General features: G+C 39.2%; 1 protein-coding gene across 2 annotated transcripts in view; it reads right to left on the bottom strand.

Moving 5' to 3' along the window:
* Positions 1 to 22,911, bottom strand: part of PTN (pleiotrophin) — a 112,615-nt gene extending 89,704 nt beyond the window's left edge. For both annotated transcript variants that reach the window (XM_003896649.4, XM_009203925.3), the window contains exon 1: positions 22,490 to 22,911. The gene's annotated coding sequence lies outside the window, so the exon portion shown is untranslated. The remainder of the gene's footprint in view (positions 1 to 22,489) is intronic.
* Between the last annotated feature and the right edge of the window lie 711 nt (positions 22,912 to 23,622).

The following is a 23,622-nucleotide window of genomic DNA, read 5'->3' as shown; positions in this document are numbered from 1 at the left end:
CGGTCTTGTACATTTAGGATAGCATTCAACTAGCTTATAGTGTAACATTCAAGGGCCAAAGGGAGTCTCACGTGGTCTAGGTCAGTTTTTCAGTCCATACTCAATACTTCTAGGTAATCCCCTCCACAACTATTCTGCTAATTAAAAGGCTGCATGTCTGTATGTCTGTGTTCCCAGGATATTCAAAAAGGCAGAAAACAAATCTCTCTCTCCTTCTAGCTCCAAAATTCCCTTGCACGATATGTCTCTGCTAATTTGGAAGCCATAAATATATGCATTCATATTTAAATGACAATCATTGAGCATCCTCAATTGTGTGATTATTATTTTATACCTTTATGCCATGGAAGAATAAAACAGTATTCTAATTGTTTCTGTTTCTACTCATCTTTCACCAAAATTCACGCGCACACTCACAGGCACTCTCTCTTCCTAATGCTCATACTTACTTCTTACCTTCCTGATAGAAAGAATAAGACTCACCCATAGGACTGTAAAATCTTTCTCTAAAGCAGAACATTTTAGTGTCAACTTTAAAATGAAGACTCCATTTTCTAACTAGCTAATCTACTGTAGTGCAACTGTAACTGGATCATTTCACAATTCTAGGAAAATTTAGCATTGTGCTTTTCTCTTTAACACTGTTCCTTGCACAATCAAGTATGTAGTGACTTGTATTTATTATAGAGATTTAGAGCACTTTTGCTCCATGGCAAACTTAAAGCTATTGTTGACAGAAATAAAAATGGGAAAAATTCCCTGGGAAAGTGTTTAGCTAGAAGAAAGAGAACTAAAGCAAAATTTAGATATTTTTTAAAGGAAAAGGACTCCAAATACTGAATACAGAAAAATGAACTTTTATAACATTATAGGTTTGGGGATTTTAAAAAAAATTTTGCATTATACGCTTTCTTGTGATTTTCTGACACTGGCTTGTCAACTGAATTTTATTCCTAACAGCAGTTGCCTTACGGAAATCTGCTCTGCCTTCTCTAGTCCTGCAGCTCACTGTCAACCTACCCCACAGGATACCCTGTCATTCCTCTTCACACATCTTGATATGGTAGTTATTCATCTTGCGGAGCAAGCTGAGATTGGAAGAACCCTCTGTGTTATAACTTCTGGCTTTATTTTTCACAGACTCAAAGTAAGCTTTGAGGTCAACTGTGTTGTGGCTCTATAATGAATATTCAACAATGTACTTTGTGTCCACAGGTGTCCCATACAGAGCATCCAGGCTAATGGACAGTTAAGGAAACAACCCAACAGCTATCAGGGCTCCCTTGCTATTGCCAAGCTTGTTTTCATGCTCCAGGCAGTCCTGAATTATATAACACATGCACAGCTAAACAAGCAAAGACCCCGCATGTTCACCACACTCTCTCTCCTCTAAACTCTGAGGTTAATACCAGTTGTCAAACTGGCTTACAGGAAGACTTTATACCTGCTCACAGCTTGGCTAAGAATCAAAGAGATGTTTGTTTTGAAAGAATAAAATCCTTTAAACCAAATATGGTTTGCATCTTTCTTTGGCTTTAGTATCGTTTTTAACCACATCTTTTATATTGATTTCTCCCTCTCACAGTTCATATTTCATCACCTAAAAAAGGAAATCCAATGTCTTTATTCATGCTCATGTATTAATTGCAAAATTAGTGGCAATATTTCTTCTGGCACTAATAGTGTTTATCATTGATGCCAAATTCTTGGATGGTAGATGCTCAAAGATATTTTATATGTAGGTTTATAATTTCTGTATAACAATATGATTTTTGCTTGATAGTAATTAAAGACTGGGTGGCTTTTCTTCTGTTTAATCACTACCAGAAATAATTTCTTCTTCTTGTCACAACACTATTTAGTAATCATTTCTCAGTAACGCTATGGCCACAGTCTTTGGAATTCAAATATGTGACTCCAGATTTAAATATATGTAATCAGCAAAAATAAAATATTCTTTAATGCTTAAATTATGGAAGTTATCATAACATAGAATTAATGTTCTATTTATAAATTAATTATTAGCTTTTAAAATTTGTTTTACTTAAAATAGGCCATATGTGACTAGGATAATTAAAAATTTAAAAAGTGTTTAATATTGATTAAATATTTAACTATTTAATTTTCAAAAATACATTGTACAACAAGTTATAAAGTAAGAACTTTGGACTTAATCACTGAAACAGTTATTTTATCTCAGCCCATGAACAGAAACGTGTTTGGTTGAAGCTTAGAGGCCTTCCCTGGCACTCTCCTTCCTAAACCACCCCTCCTTCCCTCGTACATACAGTCATTTTCTATCTCATTATCCTCTTTTATTTTCTTCCTTACTACTTGCTGAAATTTTTTCTGCTTATTTGCTTTTCCTTAATTGAGAATGAAAGCTGATACCTAATAGGTGTTTACTCCTGTGCTATCAGGGCTTAGAAGAATAACATGTGGGCATTCAATAAATATTTAATTGAGGGAAGCAATGGATGGAGGTTTTCAACTGGTGACACCTATAGCCCATTTTAAAAATATAAAACATATCGGCTCATACAGTTATTTTTTAGGAGTCACATATGAGTTCTGGAGTAATACACTTGCTTCATAGTGTTTATATTTGAAACAAGATATTCAGGCAGTTCCTGCTATGCATAGTAGTTTACGACCATAAAACTCACCTTGTTTTAAGATCAACCTTAACTATCAATAGGAAAATTATGTTTTTCTAGGACCTATCATTAAAAACTCTGTATTCATAAATGTATAGAAAAATTAAAATATAGTAAAATTGATATTTATTTAGTATACTGCCACATAAAACATTAGAAATATTGAGATGTAAAATGTTTGGTTTTGTAAAATATTTATCAAGAGTCATTAGAACAGCTTGCTTTTCTTTTCTCATAGTACACATTACAATGCAGAATAAGCATTTTTCCGTGCCTTGGCAAATCATCATACACCTTTCTACATTTGGATTAGCTTCCAACGTTTTATTCTTCACTCTTTCAGTGTCATAAAATAAATCCAAGAATCCATTGAAGTGAGTTACTGTCAGCATCAATTCCCTCAGGACAGTTTCATCCTCTTAGTCATATCCAATTTCCGTATTTATAGCTATTAATTTGCCTTTCCTAAGTGCCTTTGGCCGCACGTGGAGAGTCTCTCCAGTGGCAGCAGCATCAATGTTCCCACCTTCAGTTACTTCTGTAACTCCACTTATGTTTGATTTGAGTTTCACTTCCAGTGTTAAATTATTCCTATTTTCTTGCCTGCACTTTCATCTTTGTTGGCCAATTTCTTCTTTGGATTACCAATTTTTGAAAACCGTCTTGTGAATTTATCATTGTGAGACAAGGAGGCAACAAAAGTACATGGTTTGCTGCCTGTGCCTAAAGCGAATAACAGATTCATGGTGACCAATTACAGACAGACTATGAAAGAAGGGATGTGATGGGTCACTAATTATAAAGCAAATTTGCTATGTATGTGGTGATTTGTAGATTGAGCAGCTAACAGTGAAATTTGTATTTATGCAATTTAAGTATTTTATATACTTTTAGTTAATATACTAATAAATTATGTTGTTGGGGGACTGGTGTGAATTAATTTTACTATGGTAAAGTGAAGACTGTCAGTAATTTAAAACTTCATTTCTTTGCCAAACTTTCCAATGATGTCTGAATGCCTTAATGTATGAGAAAAGCTACTTTCAAAACATGGAAAGTTGAGTTTTTACCCTTGGAAGTCATATATTAAAAATAAAGAGGGATTTTGCTTTCTTAATGTCTTTCCCTGTGAGACAGACAGCTATAGATAGTCATAGCCATAGCCTAAGTTTAAGAAAACAAAATGTTATAACGGTGTAGTTATATGCTTGAATTTACTAATCAGGATTATCTCAATGGTTTCAAATTTGATCATGTATTAGAATCATCATGAGGGCTTATTAAAGAGCCAGATTGCTGGACCTACCCTCAGAGTTAGGGTTACTAGTTGAGAATTTGCATGTCTAATGAGTTTTTAGGTAAAGCTGATGCTGCAGAGCCACCAACTTAAACACAATCAGAAGAGTATTCCATGGGGAGAGAAGAGAATCCACAGATCATAATCTAGGAAGAGCACAGACACTGAATCAAAGAAATTAGTGGAATCTTAGAGATATTTTAGTGTAGGTCATTTGTTTTACAAATGAAGAAATACAAGCCTGAAAAATTCAGGTGACTTAATACAAAATTAGCCAGTTGTAGAGGCTGGTCTAGAACATAGAATCTATTATAGTCCAACAAATTCTGGAAGACTTCTAGTGCCATAGTAGGTCGTATTTTCAATAGATATATGCCAAATGTATTACACACACACAAAATGGTTCTCAAACTTTAGTGTGTCTGAAAGTAGTCCTGTGGCCTTGCTAAAAATTAACATTGTTAAGCTGGGCAATGTGGTGCCTGCCTATAGTCTCAGCTACTTGGGAGGTGGAGAAAGAAGGATCGCCTGAGCCCAGGAGTGAACTCCTGGGCTCAAGCTGTAGTGTGCAATGATTATGCCTGTGAATAGCAACTGCATTCCAGCCTGGGCAACACAGTGAGACCCTGTCTCTAAAAAAAACAATAAAAAATAGAAATAAAAATTAACCTTCCTAAGCCCTCACCTAAAAATTCTGATTCATAGATAAAGTATGGGACACTTTGAGACCACAGCCCCATGAGATTCTAAAGAACAGGTAAACTGTTCTTTAAGAGACAATGTTCTATGATTGTGTATGCTGATGTTTTAAGCCAAATAATGTATACACAGAAAATAACAAAATGCCAACTTTTAAAAAAAATTTTTTGCAAAATACTTTCACAGGTTATGATAATTCCCTCCAAAGATCCTGTAAGGTCAGTGAGGCAACTGTCACGCTCCCTTTTTGAAGAAATCTTGGAGAATTCTCCATTCTGGAAACCTCCTTCTTCTCATCTATGGAGAGGGTAATAATACTAAAATGGATCTCATAGAATTGTTTGGGGGATAAAATGAGATGAGATCTAGGAAGGCAATTTGTCAATAATAAAATATTACATGGATGTTAGCTGTTAATGGAAGGCCAAAACAGAGTATGAATTGTTTCAGAGTATGAAACAGAGTATGAAATATCAATTGGGTCATCTGCAGATAGAAGAGTTTTAATTGTACTGTAATAGGCTCATCCTGTAGAAGCTTCCTGATTGGTCAAAGGAAACAGATAAGGCAAAGCTTCAGTGAAATTGCAAGATTTTACCCTCCCAGGCCCCAGATTATCTGAACCAGGAATTGCTGACTAAATCTGAATCTGGAACAACATTAAGTATAATATGCCCTGTGTTAAATGGCTTTCTTAGAAAAGATCTTGTCTGATCTCTGTCCCCAGGACATTTCCTGCCTCTTCTGACTGATAATTAAATTGGGGATTGGAAGCCAGACAATATTTACTTCCTGAGCGTTCTTTTCTTTTAGTAAAGCTGAAAAAATAATTTTAAAGGAAGAAAACTGAAAATGATCCATTTACCACTGATTCTGCCCTCCCTAGGAAGAAGGATCCCTGGAGTGAGATAAAGAAAATACAGAAAAGGAAGGGAGTGTCTTCATATCCCAGCGGGGCATGTGGAGGAGGAGGAGGTGCTGACTATGGACAGCAAGAAGCAACATCACCATCACAAAACACCCAGCACAGTGGCCCTTTCAACAAGGAGCATAAGAGACTGTTTCTACCTCTGATAAAAGTTCAGCATTTTGTTTTTCTCCACATATTTTAATCAATATTTACCAAGCCATAACAATCTGGCTTTCACTGTCACCCTGGGGTTGAGTTCCATGAGTAACTACCTTTTCCACTGACTGCAGAAATAATGACTCCATGCATGATTGGCAGAAGGTCATTCATTTGAGTACAGGAAAATGAGCAGCTTCAAGAAAAGAGCTGGCATCTCTGCATGGGTGAATCAGTGCAAATCTAAAATGCAGTTACTGAAATTACAGAAGCCCCTCCTCAGCCAGTTGGCCTCTTTTGGAAGACATGGCCTCAAACCATTCCAGTGCATGTGAAATGTCTAGACGTGATTATAGAGTTTTCTTGAAAGCTGATGCATCCAAGGAACATTTAAAGTAAGAAGCAAAGTAATAAAAAACTTTTCTCAGAAAATTAAATGGTTAATATGGTCTTACCACATTTTCTCGTGAAAGTATGCTGTGAATGCTCAGGAGGAGGAAGGTGCAGTAATGAGACTAGAAATTACAGCTTAGACGGGAACCCAGTCACCAATTACCAAGTGCTACAAGCCTGAGGCTACTTCTCATTAAAAGGCCTCCCAGGCATCGTGGGTGTCCACAGTTCAGAGAGACCTCAGAAACCTGCACCTAGTTCATGCTCGGTTCTTAGGATAATCCTGTCTCTCCACAATTCCTTTAAGCTTGCAACATGCTCTTGCCCCAAATCAGCTCTTGTCTAGATTTCCCCTTTCTATCAATGGCACTAGAATTCTCCCAAATTGATCAATTTCAACATCTCATTTTTTACTCACCCTTCATGTACTCACCTCCCATTGTAATGTCTAGACTACAGATAGCCTTTATTTCACCTCATGGTGTGTCCAGAAAGAATCCGTCTTAACTACCTACTTACACCAAGGCATCAGCAATTCACTTATTTATTCATTCATTTGTTATTGTATAAAGTATTGGCTAAGAGATCTATAGTGAAGTGGGGAGAGATAGTCATTTAAGGTAACTGTTACAAGATAAGAATGAGTAAGCATTCACCCCGTTGCCTCTACCAGAACTCACACTTTCTTCCTTATATTTTTCAATATTTAAACACAAGTCAGGAGACACTACCTCCTGGAAGCCTCCCCTGAATCCACCCTCAGCTGACTAAAATGTCTCTCCAATGGGCTTTCATATGTGCATATCTAGTTCATTGCACTGAAATTGCACTGATTAGCTGTTCCTGTGCCTGCCTGCTCCCCCCAGTTAGATGTCCGATTCAAAAACAAGGACTGTGAAGTATTCATTTCTGTATTCCTGATATTTAACATAGAGCCCAGCTCATTGTGTTCATTGCATATTTTTAAGTGAATGAATGAATGAATGAATGAATGAATGACTATAAAAGGAAAACCATAGAAAGTTGTGAAACAGAGAAAGGGGTAAGTAATCATTTTAACTAGGGGAATAAAGGTAAAATTTTCACGGAGGTGACGGTATTTAAGCAAAACATTGAAGTATGCACAGGATTTCCAGAATGTGAAAGGATCAAGGGGTAGAGTGGGGGTGGTATACAAAGCACTACTTTTTAAAATGTAACTGATTCTCTCCACCTCTGATCTGTTACTTCTTTTAAAATAATCTTTTTATGCCTTACTTTTACCAATTCTTTTCTTCTCTGTTGTGGAGAACCTTCAGTGATTCCTTACCATCTAACTTGACATAATTCAGGCAGGTTAGCTTCCACTTGAAGGGTCTTGCTATCATTCCTTTTTTTTTTTCTAACCCTCGCTTCCACTCTTGGCCACTCACTCTCTACACAAATCAGGCCCTTCTGTTTTCTACCTCTGAGGTCTTGCCTTGGATCATCTCTTTGGCTTCCCTCTTTCTTCATGCATTACCGGAGATGCTTTCCTCATGACTTTCTGCCATACACAATGCAACTCTGCCTTTGAAAATCCTACCCTTTCCCAGAACTTTGGGATGTGACAGCAGGAGGCTCACTTGAAGCCAGGAGTTTAAGACCAGCCTGGGCAATATAGCGAGATCCCATCTCTAAAAGAAAAAGAAAAGAAAATCCTATCCTTTACATGCAGCCACCCTTTTCTGCTCCAGACTGGAATGTCTTCCTTCTCTGAAAAAAAAACCCACCGAACCACTCTTTTATCATTTCATTTCATATTCGATTTTCTAGCTCTAAGTCTGCTTTGTCCCGTTTATGAGGATGCAACTAAGATGCCTACAGGCCAGGATCATGGACAGCGTCTTGTTGGAACATGCCCAGTGTCTCAGACAGATATTCTATTGATTAAAAATCCTGGACAACTGAAGTAGCCCTCTAAGGATATATGAGAGACTCTTGACTTCAGGTAGACACCTTGTTATTCAGCTACTGGATGGTGGGTATGGGTACCTGCAGTAGATTTAATGTTTAATTCAGTGAGAAAAAATATAAATTATGTTATCAGTTCGGTAAAGGAAATCACTAACTATATTACAAAATAAAAAGTCTTACTTCCCTGTTTCAGCTGTAGAATTATAGTCATAGTTATTTTAACTTCTTCCATGCTGCCAGATTAAAGACCTTTTTATAAATTTGACTGTGTGACTAGTCCTTTAAGATAGATGCATCATTTTCACTGCTTTTGCCCTAGCTGTTGTAATCCTGGGATTCCTTCATGCTTTGCAGCTTTCTAGGTTTTGCCCTTTGTCAAACTACATCAATACCAGTCTCAAACCTGAATCATAAAAGACATTTTAGAGAAATAGAGGCTTAACGCTCATGTAAAGGAATGACCTATCACACACAACAGGCTGCAGGGCATGGAGAATCCATCACCTAACCTTTCCCAGCCTCTGTTCATCTGTGTCCCACTGTTGGATGTCCAAGCTTGACAGTGAATGCTTTCCAATGGGAAACTGTAGCAGGATTTTTTTTTCCCATCCTTTGGTCCCTATTGTATGTTCAGCTGCACTGGAGCTAGCTGCTAATCAAAGCCAGAGACTCTCAACACAAACAAACCCGGCATTGTGGCCTCCCCCCAGGATAGAACACAGCAATCCAACAAACAATTTAGTCAGGTGATAGCAGGCTGGAGAAACAGACTGAGCAGCTCCTAGACACCCTCCTGCTTGTACTCCCAGCGGTCCCTTTCCTCAATGCAGGCATGTTGAAACACCATGCCAGGCAAACTGGTATTTGAGAAAACAATGGGAATGAAACAATCATATGCAATCAAGGAGGGCAATCTAATGGCAGCATTCTTTATCCAAAACACGGTAATCTCTTGATTACAAGGAGGTAGAAATAAATGACATAGTGTGAAGAACTATTCCTGGATACTGGCTAGAGAGAAGAAAGGAATCGTGAACCAAAATATCTTCAAGTACTCCCTGGACCCTTGACATTGAATAGGGGAATGGAGGTAGAAGAGTATGACATTTAAGAATTTTGTGGTTAGAAATATTTGCACTACACCCTCAGTTTTATTTTTTACTAGCTTTTGATCTTGAACAAGTTATTTCTGAGACACGGTTCCCTCATTTAGGAAGAAAAATAGCCTTTACCCCATAGGGCTGTTGGGAGCATTTAACCCAGCACTGAATGTAAAGTTCTAGTATTGAACTACCCACTGTATAGAAAGCACTCAATAAGTAGTAGCTATTATGACAGTACTATTAATGCTGGTGAATTGTGCTCAGAAATTTAAAATGATGAGAAATAATAAGAACAGAAAGCAAGGTCTTCAGCTTCTAGAACTAGCTGGTGATAAGGGAGCAAGTCTCCTTGCTCTTAGTAGTTCCTATGAACAACGTCTTAGAGGTGCTGGCAGGTCTTGATTTTGACTTATTGCCATGGGTCCTCAGAACACAGCAAGGGAAGTTAGGGACGCCACTGTCCAGGGTGAAGGTAGAGGACAAGGTATTCCTTCAGACAACAGCAGAAGCTTGGCTCCAGGTACCTGAGCACTGATGATGGAACCATCCTCTAAGTACAAAGGACAGAGCAGAAGAAAAAAGCTGGAGATGCCAAAGAAAATGATTACTCATGTCACAATTTTGCACTAGGCCAGCCAGTTAATATTAATTCTTGCCAGAGTTTCTGGAGGTCCAGACATAGGACAGAGAGGAATAGAAACTAGTAAAAGGTTACTACAATTCTATGCAACAATAAGCATGGATTGAGTACTATATGCAACTGGCATATAGTGGGTACTCAATCATTTTCAGGAATATCCATACTCAATGCATATTCAGGAAGTGGTAAAGTGAAGGACTTAGACACAATCGTAGGAACAAACAATGGGGTTCAGCAACAAGAAACATAGCCAGTGAAACTCAAAATTAATATAGTTACTTCCTTTAAATATAAAAGAGAGGGATGCAAGATTAGCAATTGAAGTAGCTTCTTATGGAAACCTCCAAATGAAAACAATGCTAGTCGGTCGGGTGCGGTGGCTCATACCTATAATCCCAGCACTTTGGGAGGCTGAGGAAGGTGGATCACCCGAGCTCAGGAGTTTGAGACCAGCCTGGCCAACATAGTGAAACTCCATCTCTACTAAAAATACAAAAATTAGTCAGGTGTGGTAACATGCACCTGTAATCCCAGCTCTGTGGGAGACTGAGGCAAGAGAATTGCTTGAACCCAGGAGGTGGAGGTTGTAGTGAGCTGAGATCACACCACTGCACTCCAGCCTGGGCAACACAGCAAGACGCTGTCTCAAAAAAAAATGAAGAAGAAGGAGGAGGAGGAGGAGGAGGAGGAGGAGGAGGAGAAGGAGGAGGAGAAGGAGAAGGAGAAGGAGAAGAAGGAGAAGGAGAAGGAGAAGGAGAAGGAGAAGGAGAAGGAGAAGGAGAAGGAGAAGGAGAAGGAGAAGGAGAGAAATACCAAACCTAAACTTTTTCTGAACTGAAACAGAATGTTGAACATCACACATTACAGCAAATAGCAATCAAGGCAGAAAACCAGCCCCCAAATCTAGAAGGCGTGTGTGCAGCAAAGCCCTGGCTGAAGGAACCCTGATGTGCTCTAGCCCACAAAAAGCACATTTCAGTCTCCTGCTTTCATGATCTGCCACTAAAGGTGGGGAGGACATGAATGCATGAATGAAAACAATGTGTTAGAGGGTAGAAAGGTTTATGGAAGAGTTGGCTTCAGAGACCAGACTGTCTAACTCCAGACTCTGCACCCAAGATTCTTCAGGCCCTGTTTTGGGAAGGAACTCTTCATTAGAACAGCAGATACCACTTTGTCTTGAAACACTCCCTCTGAGAAGAACAAGAAGAGGACCAGGTTTGCTCCACAGAGCTGGAGTGATTTCATGGGACTTTTATGGCAAGATGCACCTGGAGCCGAGCAGATGTGGAAAACAAAGAAGGCAAATTCACCCTACAGGAATCTCCATAGGATACACCATGACAGCCAGATGGGCCATAAGGGCCCTATGGCATGCTTAATACTTCCTTTTTAGTGGCAGAAGCCTCAATGCTATCTGATAGAATTTTCTGTGAGGTCTGCAGTTCCTCTCCTCAGGTACAGGGCTTCTATCAATGGAATTCTTGGATGTTTTCTCTAAAGCCTCAGTTCAAGTCCAATGCTGTTTCTTTTGTCTTATTGGTCTTGCTGCCTTTGATATAAAGGGCTTCCATTTAACATCTTGTGAAGGAATGTCACTGGATAAGACATTAGAAACCCACAGAGTCAGCCTGCTTTTCAGAAAAGTGGATCTGTCTGTTTAGAGAGAAATTGGTAGAAATCCACATCTACCCACTTACTCGTGCTGAATTGCTTCTAATCTGCTTCTCCAAACCAAATTCACTTATGACAGCCTTGAAGCACATCTTCAAATCCCCAGATATCACGTATCAGAAGGCCAACTGTAATTCCCTAACCATCAGACAAAAGCAGCAATTTAAAAAGGCTAAAAAATCACTTCAGGCCAAAGTTGGTGGGAATCCCAATACTGGCACAGATACTAAACGCATTTGACTTTCACTCCTCCTCTGCGATCGGGAATGTGGTGGTCAAACCCAAATTTGATCTGACTCACTTTAAACTCAAGCCAATTGTTCACTAGTCATTCCAAATAATAACAGAGCAAATAACTCCCTGAAGGATGCCAAGCCCTGGAGCGACAACGCATCAAAGAGGTTTGCTGATCTTGCAGTTTACCCACCTGCAGTGCATCAGGCCCACTCCCTTGGGCCCCACAGCAACTCACAAGTTTCTCAGGCTCTTGAGAGGAGCTAAGAGGTTGGATCCAACCTGGGTGGGACCAGGCAGCTGTGTCTTCCCTGGGGAGACTTTTACCCTTGGATATACGGAAGGGTCCTTTAGGGTAAGAAAGAAAGACAATGTGTACTCAGCTTGACCTTTAATTGGTACACACTAAGTTCCCCAGGATTATTTGTTCCCATCTAAACAGCACATCCTTTGCAGGGACAAAGATTTGCATTTGTTTGTTTGCTTTATGAGATGTTTGTTTGTTTGCATTTTTCCAGTGCTGGCTCTTTTATGAGCGTTCATAACATTAATTTACTTAGCATTTTTTATGATTCTAATTTACCCATATCAAGCTAAATAAATTGAATTTCCATCTTAATTGGTTCATTTGGTAGAATCAAGTGCACATGTTAACATGTGCATAGCTGTTAAGATATATCGCATGCATCAATAACACTGTTAAAAAGCAGGACACCCAATTATGCATCTATTTTTAAAAGTTACATCAGAAAAACTGTAAAGGTGTATCAGGGTGCTAACAGTGGAGACTATTTTAAGAATTATAAGTAAGTTTGCTTTTTTATAAAATTTGAATATCTTGTACCACGAACATGTATTTTTGTAGAATGGGAAAAATAATGTGTTTCTTCAGGTACATTTGTGATTTCCTAATAAGCAACCTCATAATGGAAAAAAAAACTTTCATTATTTTTCACATGGTTAAAATTAATCAAACTTTTCACACATTTGACCTACATTGAGCTATATTTGAGATTCTGCATATTCCCAGAGGCATTATTCAATAATGAAATGTATATTGTAAATAAGAAAAGATAAGGGGAAGAAGGGCTTTATTTTTTTGTTTCAAGATATAAGCATAGACACGTGTTAAAAGTAGCCTAATAAACTACCCGTTTCTCTCCTCTAGCAGCTTCAGGCTTGCTCATTTGAATCCCTTGAAACGTATCTAAAGAAATACATTGCACAGAGAAGGCAATTTGTTTTTGTAATAAATATTTTTTGAGGAGTTGACTTGACCCTTGAAATCAGGTTCTTTCAAGATGCAAGATACGCTTTTTAAGTCAACGATCTGATGTTCGTAAGCTCACAAATGAGGGTCACCATATGTTAAAACCTTAGAGATGATTCTGCTGCTGGGTACAATGATGCCATGGCTATGTCTTGAAAAAAGCCATATTCACATCAAATAGGAAAGCCGTTATGAAAACACTGTTCTCAAGTTTTGTGTGGTTTCTGCTAAAGTTTGGATGTGTGTCCCCACCAAACCTTATGAGGAAATTTGACTTCCCAATGTTGGAGGTGATGCCAGATGGGAGGAGTTTGGGTCATGGGAGTGGATTCCCTCATGAGTAGATTAATGCCCTCCCTGGTGGGGTTTGGGAGGGTGGGTGAGTGAGTTCCCACTCTTAGTTCCCCTGGGAGCTGATTGTTAAAAAAAGAGTCTGGTACCTTCCTGTCTTTCTTGCTTCCACTCTTTCTGTGTGATGTCTGCTCCCATTCACCTTCTACCTGAGTGGATGCCATCTGAGGCCTTCACTAGATGCCCAATTTGGAAACTTTCAGCCAGCAGAATCATAAGCCAACTAAACCTTTTTTCTTTATATGTAACCCAGCCTCAGGTATTCCTTTATAGCAACAGAAAACAGACTAAGATAGCTTCTATTTGTTTTAGCCTCAGTGAAGATTTTCTCCGTTACCTAAGACTGTTACCCCAATATGCTCCTTATTAATTAAATCTGGACTCTGAAGCAAAAAGCCCTGGTTCTTTCTCTGGGCAGCCCAATGTCTTCAAGGAAGTCACAAAGATGGATGATTCCTGGTCTAGTTCCATTATGGTATGGAAGGAAAGAGTCTAATGCAGTTATAGGAGTTAAAATGTGAAAGAAGGGAAGACTCTAACACTAAGTCAACATATCACATATATCTTTTTCATATTAAGAATGAAGTTTTCTAAACACTTTTCATTAGCTTTTAAAGCAAATGAAGAAGGCAACATTTGGATCACTGACACCCTCTCGGAGAAAGACCCCAGCAGAAGCACTGGGAAGGAGGCCCAAGTGCAACATCTGGCCAGGGTCTTTTTACGCTTAAGGGAACTTCAGTGAAGTCAATAGCAAATCAGGTGGTGTCCGCAATTTTCTTTCATAAATAATCATACATTGTAAATATTATTTGGTCAAAGATGTAAGTTTGAGAAGATTTTGCATATAGCAAGAAGCATTACTGACAATGCTCCTGATCATTTTTATTAAGCTATGGACATCATGACTGGAGAGTTCTGATTTGTCTCCTATTCCCTCAAGTTTGTTGAATTAAACTGTTGTGGCTTGCTACTCAAAGAGAGGTCGCCAAGCCAGCAGCACTGCAGTCACCTGGGAACTTGGTAGAAAAGCAGACTCTGAGATTTCACTGGAGACCTACTGAATTTTGGCAAGAACCCTGGGTGACTGGTAAGCACATGAAAGTTTGAGAAGCACAATTATCCAGCAATCATGTAAATGAACTGCTGCTAGCCAATTACTAAAGCTTATATTTAGTGAGAATAACCAATTCAAAAAAAGTGACATGTAGCTTTTAAGACACTCCAGAAGGAACTATAACATGATCTGAAGTAAAAGAAAGCATGCCTGTTTCAGTTTAGCCTCATTTAAGATGTCTTCTTGCTTTTTTTTCTTTAGTATGACTCATTTCTTTTTCTTCATTCCTGTCACACATCTTACCTCCTCCTCACTTTGTCAGTCGAACTTACCTTCAGGCATCTGAGGCAATCTCTGGGTGTCCTGAGAAAATGACAATGACAACAGCAGGATTGGGGAACCAGAAAGGCAGAACTTGCCCCACTGACTTTATTAAGTTCAGTTCATGTTCAGTATAACAATTTGGAGCTTACAGACGTTACATCGTGACCATTGACCTTTACCACCAACCTATGAGGTTGGCAAAACAAGTGACATCATCATCATTTCTCACTTACAGCTAAAAAACCTAAGATTCCAGGAGATTCAGTAACACATTCAACAGCCCATACCAAACAGCAGGTGGACTGTGGTGAGATGCTGGTTCCTGACTCCAAACCTTAACTCCTTCTCTAGACTGAAGCCTCTATCAGCAGGGGTCAGAGAGAATGTGGTTATGAGCATCACTAAGGTCAGCAATAAGGTGCCTGTCTCTTGGATTGGGAGTCTCCTATATGCAAAATGCTCTCCTAGACCTTATGGGAAAGCATAAGGTCAAAGAGTCTGTATTGCAGATTTTGCCTGCCCAACCCCCAGGCCTTGAGCATGATCACATGCTCCATGCTCCATATGTTTCCTTCCAGAAGAAAGGATTTTCAATCTGCAATTAGAAAGAAGGAAGAAAATGGTATGAGCATGTGGAGGTGCGAGATCTTTCAAGAAGCATGGAATTCCGCCTAGGATTTTGCTTGTATGTTTGTTGCAGATGCCAAGTGGGCATGAGAAAGAAAAGGAATTCAGGAGGGGGAAGAAGTGAGAACTTGCATTTGGTGCTGCTTCACCATGATCATCATTTTCACCTTCCTGCTCAAACACTCCCAGCAATCAGACTGTATGTTCAGTACTTCACATTGATTTTCTCCATTACTATTCAGACGTCAGTCCTAGAAGGTAAGTATGTGCTCCCACGTTAGAGATAAAAACATTGAAATAAGGAAGACCACAATATTTGCTCGTGGTCACAGAGCTACTAAGAAGTGTAGTGGTTTATACCTCAATATTTTGGACCTTGCAGCTCAAATATTGAGCCACCAAGGCTACCGTTTCCTTTTTTTTTTTTTTTTTTTTTTTTTTGAGACGGAGTCTCGCTCTGTTGCCCAGGCTGGAGTGCAATGGCGCGATCTTGACTCACTGCAAGCTCCGCCTCCCGGGTTCACGCCATTCTCCTGCCTCAGCCTCCCGAGTAGCTGGGACTACAGGCCACCACGCCCATCTAATTTTTTTTGTATTTTTTAGTAGAGACGGGGTTTCACCATGTTAGCCAGGATGGTCTTGATCTCCCGACCCCGTGATCCGCCCGCCTCGGCCTCCCAAAGTGCTGGGATTACAGGCGTGAGCCACTGCGCCTGGCCAAGGCTACCTTTTCTAATGTATCATCTGTATCCACATGCCCTGTCATATGTCCAGTTTACGCTTAAGGGAACTTCAGTGAAGTCAATAACAAATCAGGTGGTGTCCGCAATTTTCTCAAATCCACCTCTTAAATCAGAACCACTGAAGATGGGCTCCAGGCAGCTGGCACCTACACATGACCCTAGTTAATCTGATAAACATTGAAGACAGGCAACTGCTTCTGTAGGTTATTTGACCTCTAACTGTACATACATTGGACTTGGGGTTTGACATGAGAGACAAATGGGAGATAAAATCAATTTATTAGCCTAAGAAAGATGGCATTATATTACCGAGGAATAAACTCAAACCAGGAATTTTAAGACTTTTGTTTTCATATCTGTATGTCATTGAATGTGGCCCCCTTAACTTCTCTAAGCCTGCATTTCTGTATCAATTTTTTAAAAATCCCACTCAGTCTACCTGAGTAGAGTTACAAAAATATGATGAAAAAATAAATGTGAAACATTCTGAGAAAAAGACCTTATAGCTACATAGAAGTTATAATGAAAATAATGCTTCAAATGACTAGCTTTGTCACTTTGAATAACATGGTTTGTTAAAGAAGTGGTAAGTAAAGTTTTCTGCATTCTGGAGGTAGTCTTGAATCAGAAACTATGAAAAGTTTAAAATTATCAAGGTGAAATATGATTAGGAAGACACTCTAGAGAACTGGCAAGCCTATATGACATTTGGAATGAAGAGAGTGAAGGAAAGAGAGTGGGAGAAGTTTCTGGAGGTTCAATGTTGAGCATGGGAATGCTTGGGCTTAAACAGGAAATAGGCACCAGGTTGTTTGGTAAGGCGAGGGGATTAGGCATAGAACACAGACGGTCAAGGTAGGTGGAACAACATGGGCAAAGAGAATGAAAGGCATTTAGAGCTGCCTATTTATTTTCTCGTTCATTTGCCATCTTCAATGGTTCTATGCTAAATATGCTAGGGTTCTTGAGAGAATGAGAGACAGCCTCTGCCTTAATAGGGTACATAGGTTGGATGGGGTGGGGCTGGTGTCAAATGGTGAAAAAGGAGGAGCTGAAGTCACTATAAGGGGTGATGGGGAGACTTTGAAGAAAAGAGAAGGGGAGAAATACAGCTCCACCTAGAGGGGCATTTGCCTTGGAAAACCTTTGGTGCCTTCAATTTCTGACTCAAGATTTCATCCAAATTCTACAGCTGAAGTACAAGGATTTGCCTTCTTTTCCTTCATGTATATGTTTTCATTAAAGGACACTCTTCTCGTCTGGTATAAATTTTCCTGAAAATGACATCTACAGTGAGTGCCATGTCTTAAAAATTGTATTGATTCTAAATAAAACTCAGTCTGAATTCTTAAGATGTCACTTCCAGTAATTTGTTTCTGCTACGTTATGTGGCAAATGTGAAATGAAAACACGAAGGAATTAGGAGTTCAATTTCTCTTCCAGAATAAACAGCATTAAAGGAATTAACAGACATAATGCTTTTGAAATAGATGTTGGGTACCATTTAGCCTTTTGTGAGCTCCCCTTTCCTTTTTCTCATAAAAATATGATCCCTTTGACATTGGAACTGCTTAGGGCAACAGTTGTACATATCTTATTCTAACTTGTGTTGTAGTAATTAGTGTTTTAATATTCTTACGAATATATTGAGTAGATCATTAGCTGCTTGAAGACATATTTATTTGTCCTGTGTCCCTCATCACACCACCTACCATAGAGTACGGCGGTCACTATCCATAAAAATCTGGTAGGGATAAAAATAAAATAACAAGAAGTCCTTTACTTCAATCTCCTCCTCCAAATAGAATTGTGCCCGAATGATTTCCTTCAGTATTCATTGAAAAAATATTAAAAATGTGAGTCTAGAGCTCATTAGAGAGAATCTTCCTCCAATTCTCTTCAGATTTGAGAATTTTCCTTGTGAAAGAGTTAAAGCTCGAAGAACAGTTGTGACAATACTGAAGCATTTGGAGAGGAGAGAGGAAGGCGGGGAACTGAAATATTTGGAAATAAATGTACACATTTGGAAGACAAGGGAAAAAAAAAGCAAAACAAAAGGTGAAAAAAGGAGTGCCCAAAGAAATTAGGAAAACATTAAGATAATAACATATCAAGGAGGTTATGAGATAATCATAAAAGGTTGGGGTTAGCAACCTGTGACTTTTAAAGCATCTTTTCCAGAGATGGGTGACGGCATAATGGATTTTAATTGAGATCTCCTTTAAATACATTTCTAATAAAGAATTTCACAAGTTCACATCACTTACCAAACACAAAGTATTAGATATTGTCGAACCATAGAGACAGACACCATGTTCTATTTCTTAAACATGCTACTTTGTCCAGCACAATGTAGTATTAGGCATCCAACATACATACAATAAATATTGTTAAACTGGCTGGCCATAGGAGCAAGAAAAATTGTATTGTTGGAGTAGGACCCCAAGAGGATGTGATGGAGATGAGTAACTCTAGCTGCACTGCTACATTGATACTGGGAAGCTGAGAAGAGAATGAGATCAACACATTGCAGCGATGAAAATGTTGGCTGACCCTTAGCCAGGGTCTTGAGTCAAAAAAGGAAAGGGGAAAATACCACTGAATCAGTAGAGAGGGCATTGAAAACACCAGCTAGGAAGGTCCAAGTTGAAAACACCAGCTAGGAAGGTCCAAGTTTCCAAGAATGCCAACATATGGACAAACATTGCTGGTACATCTGTACATAGAGAAATGTATGCCATCATAGCAAGAGGGAATTGGGCAAGACGTTCTGGGACCTGTTGGGTGGGAAATAGTGGCAACAGAATTAATAGAGAAATGAGAGAAAGGAGGAGAAATAGGTCAACATAAAAGCAGGAAGAAAAGGGAGCAAAGGGTTAGAGATCCAGAATGCTATTTGTGTTTTAAAATGATGTTTTGGCTTTTGCTAAAAGCAATTCTTAGAATTAAGAGCCCAATTATCAGTTACTATGACTCACTTCTTTCAAGATTAGTATACAGAAATTGATTTTTTGTTACACCATGTGTGAAGTTAAAAAAAATCTAAGAATTCTATTTTTAGAAAACTGGATATGATGTTTTTTCTGTTTGAGATATCACTTTATCTAAACCACTATGAAAAAAAATGGTTCAATAAATAAAGCCTAGAAAAAGGAATTAAATTTTATTTCTAAAAATATCTCAAACATGAAGGAGTCATTGTATTCCTTGTCTACCCTGAAGAAATAGGGATTTGTGGTGAATGTGATCTACATAATTAAGTCCACAATATTACCATGTTTATAATACCCTCTGATAATGTTTCAGCATAGCTACCCTTTTAAGCTACTGTTTTAATCTCTTATTTACTAAATGCCAAAATAGATTTTAAAAAAAAAGAGGCTTGTTATATTTTATAATCTAGAAATATTTTAATGACACCATGAAAACTATGCCGCACACTAGACTGGCTTGAAGTGGATGGAAAAATTGCCCAGTGGGTGGAAACTTGAATTGTCCATACACATCAGAAGGAAAGACAACTTTCCATGAGGCCATGGCCCAAATTCCACTTAAGCCAATTGACTCTGGATGGAAAAAAGCAAGCCTAGCTCATAAAAAAAAAGGTTCATATCTGAGTATCATTTTACCTCCCCTCCCACAGCAGTGACATGACCTTGTGCCAGAAGGAGACAAAATCTCTTCGATTATTCATTTAGAAAAGAAGCCAGAGGAAAAAACATTCCTCACCCTTGTGAAGAAGCCCAACTCAACATCACTAGCAAAGCCATGGAACAAAGGCCATTGGAGGGCTCCCACTCAGCCTCATGCTCCAGAGAAAAGCACATCTCAAACTGGGCCGAGTTGCACTCAGGTGTGGAGGACGTTTGCACTCATCACATTGGGTGGTTTCAGTCTGGACACCTCCTTCCGGAGAGAAGTCAGGAACAACTCCCCATATCATTATGCTGCCATATTAAAAGGCATAATCGTTTAGAGAACTGGAATTTTTATTCCGAATTTAGACTTCAGGCCTTCAATCTATTGTTAATTTATCACACCATTTTCAACGAGCCAGGTAAACTCAGTTTTGTGGGAAAGTTTTGAATAGTAATTAAAAACACCACATCACAATGGGAAGATGATCAGAATTCATGTGAGAATGTCATATAAGTGAGAAAGCAAGAATATCTTCAAAGGAAAAATAAAATATTTGAAGTTGAAATATTTGATATCTAAGATTGATTTTATTTTAAAAAAATGATTCAACTATCTGGGGATCTTATTTCTCTCTGTTGTTTTCAACAACTAGGTTTTATGAAATTTTAAACCAGGCCATTGACTTGACTGAAATTTAAAAAACAATGAAAATGCAGATCTTGTTAGGTGTTGCTATAAGTGAAGCCAAAATAAGGCACATGGAAAATATCAATAAATTAATAAGTTTATTATTCCAAATCTCATGATCTCATGGAAAGAGGTCTAAAAAACAGAGAATTATATATAATACATTAGACTATAAGTATAGTTAGGTATACCTTATTACTCTAATTCTCTACAATATCTCATTTAAAGTCAGATAATTAAAAAGTCATATATTTAATAGGGCTTTTATTTATCTCAAGCTCTAGCTTTGAGAACATAATGCATTTGCATCCAGAAGCAAACAGCTGGAACACAGCACCTAATGCTGTTATATGTGGCTTCAGGTGGGAGTTCCTTATAGTGGCTTTTCACTAAATGCAGAAAAAGATGTCCTAAAGGGAACCAGTGAGCAGTGGCAGAGAAAAGATCACCTTCTATGCATTTAAAGTACAATTAGAGAACTTAAGGCCCAAGTTTCTTAAAGCACAAAAGAATGGTATTAGAGTTGTTCTTTTTTTAAATAATACAATTTTTAAAAATCTCACCTTCTAATTTCAATGAAAGAGTACAAATATTGCCAGTCTGAAATAACTCATGTCCCAAAGGAAGCAAAGAAATTCAAATTTCCTCTGAATTTAACTGGACTATATTTTTTAAATGACTTGGCCTTTAAAGTGCATAATTTACTTAAAAGGAAACATAACGAAGATGGAAAACACAGCTTTATTTTCTGCGTTGGGAGACTTCTGTTTTGTTTCATTGTCATTACCTGTTAATATTCCTACATATCAACGCATTCCCAGATAATTAAGGGGCGAACATGGGCCCTGCTGTTTCATCAATTCCACATTTGCCTACGATCATAAAATTGCTTCATTATGTTATTAGTTCAAAAGTTCTTTTTGGTAATTCCTGAATCTCCTCCCATACCCCTCTCTCCAGCACACACACACACACACACACACACACGCACATGCACATGCACACATCACCCCTTTCTCAGGCTGCTAAAGCAAAATGCCTGATAACTCTTAACATGAGAAATGTTGAAGGACTGGAGCTTTAATGTTTTCTCCTCTTAGGACCCCTACCCCTCCTATTTTCTAAATGTGTCCCCAGACTTACAAGGCAGCTCTTAACAGACACAAGGGTGAGTTAACACTAGAGTGTATATAAATTGCGTGTATGTGTTCCTGTGTGTGTGTGTTGTGTTATGTCATGGAGAAAGGGGTGTGTGTGTATGGAGAGGAGAGAGAAGGCTTCACTTTACATCTATTAAGTAAGAAAGGAGTTGAATATATTCCTCTCAAAAAATATTTTCTTAACTTATTAGAAACAACAACTCAGAAACTCTAAAAATCTAGTAAATTAGTAACAAATATGTCCTAAATTTATGGGGGTCAAATTAAAAGTTGAATGGGTCTATGTACAGGGAAGTTCTTTAAATTTGCATTCAAACGAGAGACGGGACTCCAGGTGTGTCTTCTAAACTTCGGATCTAACCATTTCTGGAACCATTCCTGGGCTGTCAGGTGGGAAGACGGGTGCCACTAGTGCTGTGAGAGAGGTTCCATGTCAGCGAGCACTGGGAGGAACAAACCCCCAGCGCTTACCTAGAAATGCCAGCTAAGAGTCATGGGCTGGCGGGCCCTGGGGCAATCAGAGAATCAGAGAGAGGTTGGGAAAATGAGAGCTGCTTGTTCAGGCTGCCGTACTTTCTCTCCAACTACCCAGCCAGAGACACACCTACTAAAGCCCCAGGTTTTACGAAAAGCAAAGATGCACTCTCCAGCCCACCACTGGAACACGGTCCAAATGCACGCTTAACATCACAAAAACTTCTTTCCTTTCACTTACCTAAGCACACCCTAACTAACCTAACCTGAAACCCCCAAAATACGCCTCCCTTGGCCTCTGGAGCAAGTCAGTTTTGAAAGCAGTCCTATCAGCAAAGACACCGGACAGCCTCTCTCACTCCTACCACCATCATCTGCTGGTACCCAGAAAAGTGGCACAAGGTGAAGGCAAACTCGATCGAAGAGCCCTCTGAGAAATCGCACATTCCTCTCACTTACTTTGAGTTGCAAACGTCCCCTCTGGCGCTCAGTCTGCCTTTGTTGCAAGGGGCGAGGTTGCTACGGCTGAGTCCAGGTACCCGGCTCGCTGCAGCTCCTGCTTGGTCTGCTGCTGCTCTCCCCGCCTTCTGCACGGATGACTCACTGGTCTCTTTCTTCCCCTCTCTCCACTTTGGATTTTCCTCTGCTCTGGGGCTCTCTTGGCGGGATTTTTGGACTGGAAGGCGGGGAACCTGATCCTGCCTTTGACTCAATTACGCCCTGACAGGGAGGGAACGGAAGGGAAATGGAGAATGGGAGGGATGAGAGGAGCGGGCCAGGAGGACGCAGGCTGGGCGAGGGAGGGAGAGCGTTTTGCACTCGAGAGCTGATTGGGAAGCTTATTAAAAGCAGAATACTCCAGGGGCAGTCTCTCCCCGCGGAGCAAGAAAGAAAACGGATTTGAACCAAGAGGCCATGAGATGGTACCTTGTTTTGTTTCTAGCAGAGACCAAACACAACATTTCTTTTCCAAACTCCACCCATGATCTATTCTTCAGATGAGTGCAAAGCCACTTTGCCAAATAGGATATTTTAAATGGACAATTGATGGCATTTTAGGTTACAGTTTTGGCCCCCCACAATCCTTTAATGATATTCAGGATGAAAAAGCACTCTCTTCAAACCAGCCTCTTCTTCCACCCACGAAAGCCCTCCCTATACACAGAGGCAGTTACCCAGCTGTCAGTCACATCTCACCTGCAAAGCACAAAATGTACAAAGTACTTTTTCTCAATTGTCACAGAGTGACAGACGTCTGAAAGTTCCCAATTAAGTGCTACTTACCTTTAGGGAGAGCTCTTTCCTTTTTTGGTTTCCTTGGCGCGTTTAGCAACCTATTCAGTAACATGCCTTTGACACCCAAGAATTTAGAGGATTCGTCAATGTAGCTCAAACTCTGAGGTTTGTAAAACTTGGAGGCTGGACTTTGCATCTCTCTGGAATTTTCATTTCATTCAATTGAGGAAAGATGCTAAGGCAATGCATAGGTAAATATTTATGATATAGATGAGATAAAAGTATTGTGTAAAAGGATTAAGACGTATTACACAAATTCACCCAAACATTTTCAAAATGTAAATTTCGAGATTTTC

Source organism: Papio anubis, chromosome 4 (genome assembly GCF_008728515.1).
Source record: "Papio anubis isolate 15944 chromosome 4, Panubis1.0, whole genome shotgun sequence".
In the NCBI taxonomy this organism is placed as follows: domain Eukaryota; kingdom Metazoa; phylum Chordata; class Mammalia; order Primates; family Cercopithecidae; genus Papio; species Papio anubis.
The sequence above is the reverse complement of the archived record's forward strand: the minus strand, read 5'-3'. Positions and strand labels throughout refer to the sequence as shown.